Consider the following 6,431-nt stretch of genomic DNA (forward strand, 5'->3'; position numbering starts at 1 on the left):
TAAAACTAAGAGAATTACTTCTCTGACAAGCTGACTAATAAAAATCTGAGCTAGGATTTTATTTATCTATGTTTTAATAGGAATTTTAAAACATATCTAAGTTGAACAGGGAAATAAATGGCTTTGACTAATTCAGGCAGATTAAAGACATGAGTTCACAGTAAGTTTCACATACAGCAGTCAAAAGTTCAGTGATCTATATAACTGAGTTACTTCCACGGGAGTCAATGTTTAAAGCAATACAAAGAAAAATTACTCTTAAATCAATCATTGAAACACAAAAGCAACATTAATATTTCTGCTGTAGACTAAACAAAAACTGAAGTCTTCAGTCTTTACATTTCCACTGTTTTTCTAGCCTCAAACAGGAAAGGCATTTTAGATATATAGCGCTCATTAAAGAGGCCCTCAAAACTAGTGCACTAACAGTAAAAGATTTTGCCTTCTACATGCAACTACCAGCTAGAGATTTAATAGTCATTTCTATTGCATAGTTGTCTGTATTTTTAAACTTGATACTTTAAAGAAAACAGCTGACATCACAAAGTTAATTTTTAGAGCCTAGATTTGTCAAAACTTTGGCAAGCCTCAGACACATGAAAAGTAAAACATCCGTTTGTTAAACAAAAATTCTCAAGTGCAATTCAAAATTCCCATCCTGTGGTGCCCATACAGCAGTAATTGAGTGAAACAGGTCGTTTCTGACTGGTTTTTACTCTGGGAAAAAAAAAATGCTCCCACAATAAGGACTGGCCCTATTGAATATAGTACTATCCCACTCAGCAAAACAGCAGGATGCAAAGAGGTTGTGTAAAGGATACTTAGTCCCACACACTGTAAACCCAATAAACTCCTGCCTGCATTCTACCATGCATGCTTTGAGCAAAAAGAAGTTAACAAAGGCCAATTTAAGAGTGTTCTTTTACATTCCCTTGTGGTATTAAGACTGAAGGTATTAATGATAGTTTGCATGATATACTGCCATTGTAATGTTACACCCAGCAAAACGAAAGATACCATAATTATGATTTTAATTTACCATTTCAAGAGTGCTGTCAAAAGTAAGAGAAACAGTGCCAAAATTTAACAATGTAACCTAAATTTAGTTTTTATGGTAGAAACCAAAAAATAAACCTCGCTTATACTTGCAATTTATAAAATATATATAATTTCTTAAAAAAATAAAAGACCTTCAGAAATCTTTATACTAGTGTTTGTATGTCCTCTGTATTTTATTCCCAGTATTGATTTGGGCCTATGAAAAAAGATTTTATTTCTACTGCATATTATTATTAGGATTTCTAAGCAGTCACTTTTCACTTGAGACACACATTATTAACCAGATACTCAAATAAGCATATACAAAATAAGCAATGAGGCAAATACAAAAATAAATTTCAGGGAGACAATGCCATTATGTACATTAAATGCAATTTTATGGCTCTTTTAGGAGAAAATAAAGTAGACTAATAATCAAAACAATACGGTACACATGTGAGTAGCCTACAATTATCCTAATAAGATGCAATGTATGACCGGACTTTTAAGTGCACACATAGTCTCAACAAGCTTGCCCACAGCATTCCTTCTGTATGTTGTAAATTGCAACATACCAGAACCCAGGCTTGTCAAATTACTAATATTTTTAAGTTTTTACAGGATTGGACATTTTATTAAGGGCCCATATTTTCCCCAGAGTTACAGCGTTTCCAGCTCCTAAAAGCAGAATTTGGCCTGAAGTAAAATATTTGAGGCTCAACTTCCCATCAAGAGAGCTCAAAAAGATAAAGTAAATGGCATACCTAAAAGTCCATACCCCTGCTTCTATGTAAAGAAATACGAATAGCAAATCACAGTACATTAATGTGAGAATATATTCCATAAGCTCCTACATTACATTCCGTGCCGTTTCACTTCGAAAAAATGCTTCTTACCTACGACTTCATTTAATTTTTAAATATATTTTATTGATGATATAAAAAGATCTTGACACAAAGCTAAAAATAAAAAGAATACAAAACTCTTATAAATATGATTGTGATAAATGTTTTTCAGATTATGAGTCATGCTTATTTTTTTCAAGTGTACTAGTGGATATAAAAATGTTACTGTAAAGATGGCAGCAAAATAGTTTTGATAAATACAGAGCAAATGCTCAAGCAAAGATGTATTATAATAATTTGAACTTAAACAATTTTTGGTAGAAATATTGTTAATGAAATGCAATCAAAAGCTTTTAAATAATTATAAATCTTAAAAGAATGATAAATGGATTCATGAATAAGTTACTTGGTATGCTTTAATTAATTGATTAACCTTTTAAAAGGAGATACACATTTTTGGTAAAGTAATGCTCTGATCTGGTTTATAAATTGTACATCCCGGCTTCCCTAAAAAGTTTAAATTTCAGCAAAACCATTCATCTATGCAAAGAGCACTGTATACCAGATCACGTCTGGAAAAAAAAAATCACTATTATTTGTCAAACTGATTTAAAAAAAAAACTTTTTTGTATGTCAAAGGTTTTTAAAACCCTTTCTTGTATTTTCTACCCTAAGAAAGGACCAACTGTGAAAGCCTGAATGTGTAGGATGATTGTGAACCTCCCAGTTAATTAATCTGGTAGATGAATGACAGTATGCCTAGGGGCATGGCACTGGCGTCCGACACAGCATCCCAGTGCACTCTCTTCCTTACATACCTACAACATTTTATACTGCAAAACTCTGGACAACAAACTGCAAAGGTCTTCACAGGATTCCACTCTGTCTCCCATTCTTTGTTTCTGAGATATCATTTAATTAATTTAATCCCTCTCCATTTTTACATTTTAATAAACTTAAAAGCTGTAGTATTACATGAAAAATTAACAGCTGAACCACTCAATGCCAACACTGATTTATCATTCATGCATTTCTTTTTCTGGCTTATTTACTAAATATTTCTATTTTAAGTCCCATGAAATAACATAACTAGCAAAATTAACATGATGATATTTTCAAAAGTGTAACTTCTTACTTTTCTGTAAAAGGCTTGTATAAACCCATGTTTAGAGATTTTCACTTTAATGGATTCTGAGATTTCCATTTTACTGCACTTAGAAATTTTTTTTACTATAAAAACATGTCATACCTTTTTCCCTCTAAATTGTACACTGAACATTACTAATACCTCATCTTTAGCAAGGTAAGGATGAATGGCTTCTTTTTTTTTTTTTTTTTTTAGCAACAGGATACAACAGACATTCCTTAATCTCCTTTTACTGCCAGAACAAAACATCTTTGAATCAAGATAAAATCACTATATCATGAATGTTAATATCATTCTGAGAAAAATAATACCATATGACTAGAAAAGACCATCCCTTTAGGGAGAAATGTTGTGTTAAAGTGGATTATTCTTTTAGTGTTATAATAGAAAGGCATTCCACCTAGTCCCAGATGGAAAATCAAAATCTGCATTTAAATGGAAATATTGTGAAATGGATAGGACAAAAGACCGCAGAACTGTAAAGAAGAACTATCTTTTTTATATTTTTAAACAAAATTTAAGTTTTAAAAGAAAATTACTTTTGAAGATGAGCTTGTAGCTCTGTGATTTTGCATTTGGATAGTAAACACACATTATTTGCATATAAGGAGAAATATTCACAGCATAGTGGATTTGGTCACACAACTATAGTTAATATGTACAGCAAAAGCTGGGAATATGCTCCATTAATTTTCTATACTTTTATGTGCCACTTTTTACAAAGTGATGTGTCACTGCCAGTGTTTTACTTACTTCATATACAATCAGATCTCAAACAATCTTTGAGAAAAAGAAAGGAGAGAGCTCAGCAATATAGCAGGTTGCTCTTTTTGACCCACAAATGATTTTCAGTTATTTCAGAATTCATGCAATTTTCTCAGCTCCTTAAGGATTCTGACACTGCTGTACATTTCTTAACAATTACCATTCATTTATTTTATGTTTGAAAAATACAACAGAATAATATAAGTTTTGAGATCCGTTATTTTTCTTCAATTATTATTATTTATTCACTATAAAATTAAGGGCTTTTGATATGAACCCCCACCCCAAACTACCATTGGTATTTGTAATACATGCAGGCTATGGGATAAATTATGGTTTCCAAATAGAACTGATTTCAATGACAGTTGGGTCTGCAAATCTCAGGGTAAACTGTGGTCTTTAATTGTAAATACTAATTGAATAGAATACAGTATTATGACAATACATGAAAAGATGTTGTGGAATTAGAACTATGCCACAACTATTTGATTTATTTTACAGGTGACCTAATCAAAAGAAGACCAAAAGAAGTAATTCATTTTAAAATGCATACTGTTCTTTCATAGGCAGGGACAAAAACAGTATCTGAACTTGACCATTCCTCTCTCCTTCCCCCAGAGAGTACAAACAGTAAAATGTATATCCACTGCCTCAGCAACTATAACATAATATTTAATTGATCCAAACACATTAGTAATTTGACTGTAATACTTTAATTATGTCTTGTGAATTAAGATATTTCCTTACTCTCTGTCTTCATGTAATGTTTAGGTAATCAACCTTGGTTCAGTTCTCTCTGGGACCTTTAAAAGCTACCATGGGAAAAGACTTCATTTTAAGAAAATCTTCCACAGTACTCAAATGGTAATTTGCTTCCATATTTCTGAATTAAATTATTTCACTCCTTAAAGGCTAAAAGTGAAAACAATTCTATTTAAATTGTCTGCAATTTGTTTTTACACTTATATTCAACTATCCAAACCTTTCAATGTTTTTCCCCATGTAAATAACCTTAAAAAAGCCAAGTGGAAGATATGGTAGGACACAGTGCTTTAAAAGAAGCTTAGTTTAATGCTTAACAACTGCTTCCCTGGGAGTAATGGAGAAAAAGAAACTTAGTGATATGCTTCTTTTTGAAGCCGTTTACAAAATTGTGAGTTGGCTCCTTACCAAGAATAAGAAAGTTGCACACGCTGAAAACCAGGAGATGTGGGCAAAAAACAAACAGAACCAAATTCTTCTTTTCCTTACATTTGTAATATTACAGAGCAGAATTTTACCCAGATTCTTCAAAATGACCTTCTATGTTAATGATCCAAAATTATGTTTGGGCTTTTTGTCTGTGAAGGATGTTTGAGAAAATTCTTCAAAGATGAAAAACACTACAAGTGTACCTGGTTGGTATATTTTAAAGAAAAAAAAACAGACTTTCATATTACAAATGAGAAACCTGGTGCTGTATACAAGTGAGAACTATACAACACTTTTACAAACTCAAACAAATTGGAAGTATTAACTTTATGCAAGGATATTAAAGGGCTTGCATCTTCAAAGTTCAGTTGGCAAACTGCTGGAAGGAGATTCCCTGACCACATCATGGTTATGGATAAATATTTAAAACAAAGCTTTCTATATTGTTTATGTTTAAAATAAAGGGACAAACAAAAATGACCTGCTATATGAAAAAATTATGCTACTGAAATAAAACAGGAAGTAGCTTAAGAGGAAGTATTTAATTGCTATCCAGTACCTTGTGCTGATTTTTACTTTCAGTAATATCTGGCAGGGGATGGGGCCAGGCAAGGTAAATGCAAGGACTGATTTACTCCCCAGAATCTGACCCAGTGAGTTGGTAGCAACCAGATGCTTGAATTTAACAAAGATTTGACTGTGGGAGAGGATTTTAAAAATAACTTTTAAATAAAAATAAAATAAAGGGTGAAATAAAACCTGAATCCATATGTGCAGTTCTTCATCGTTCATATATAGTCCCCAAGATTATATTATTTGAGTGATACATTATATAGTCACCACAAATATACACCAGCGCACGCACACACACACACACACGCACACACACTCGTATACAAATTGAACTATTCCACTAAATCAAATCATAGAATAATTCTGAAATAAATCAAACACAAACAAAATAAGCAGATAAAACCAACAATGATAAGTCAAAATCTATGGGCACATCCAGACGAGCCCACATGTGCCTCTTGCAGTGTTTCAAACCCCTCTGAGACAGGGCAAGAGGCACATGCAGGAAGTAAAAAAATGTTCCCCACGCTCCAAACTTGCAGCACGGGGAGAAAATTAGACCCCTGGGGGTCTAAAAAACAGGAGTTTAAAAAAGCAGGGGAGGCAACCAGAGGCTGGGTCCTCTATAGAGACACTGGCTGCCAGAGTCTCTTTATGGTTAACCCTCACCCTGGTGCTCAAGCACACTGCCTGCCCACAGCAGGCAGCATGCCAGCAGCAGGGAGCTGGACCCAGGCTCCACTGCCGGTAAGTAAGGGGAATCAGGGGGCTAGAGGAGGGGGGAGGGGATCCCCGCCACCTCCCCCCACTCCCCAAGTCCCCCTATCCCTTCCCTGCCTGGCCCCAATACCCGCCTGCCTCCTGAGTCTCCC

General features: G+C 33.8%; 1 protein-coding gene across 3 annotated transcripts in view; it reads right to left on the minus strand.

The window, feature by feature from the left end:
- Positions 1–6,431, minus strand: part of DPH6 (diphthamine biosynthesis 6) — a 472,782-nt gene that overhangs the window by 410,325 nt on the left and 56,026 nt on the right. The gene's annotated exons all lie outside the window — the stretch shown is intronic.

Source organism: Gavialis gangeticus, unplaced genomic scaffold (assembly GCF_001723915.1).
Source record: "Gavialis gangeticus isolate Ggan-Ray unplaced genomic scaffold, GavGan_comp1, whole genome shotgun sequence".
NCBI classification, from domain to species: Eukaryota; Metazoa; Chordata; order Crocodylia; family Gavialidae; genus Gavialis; species Gavialis gangeticus.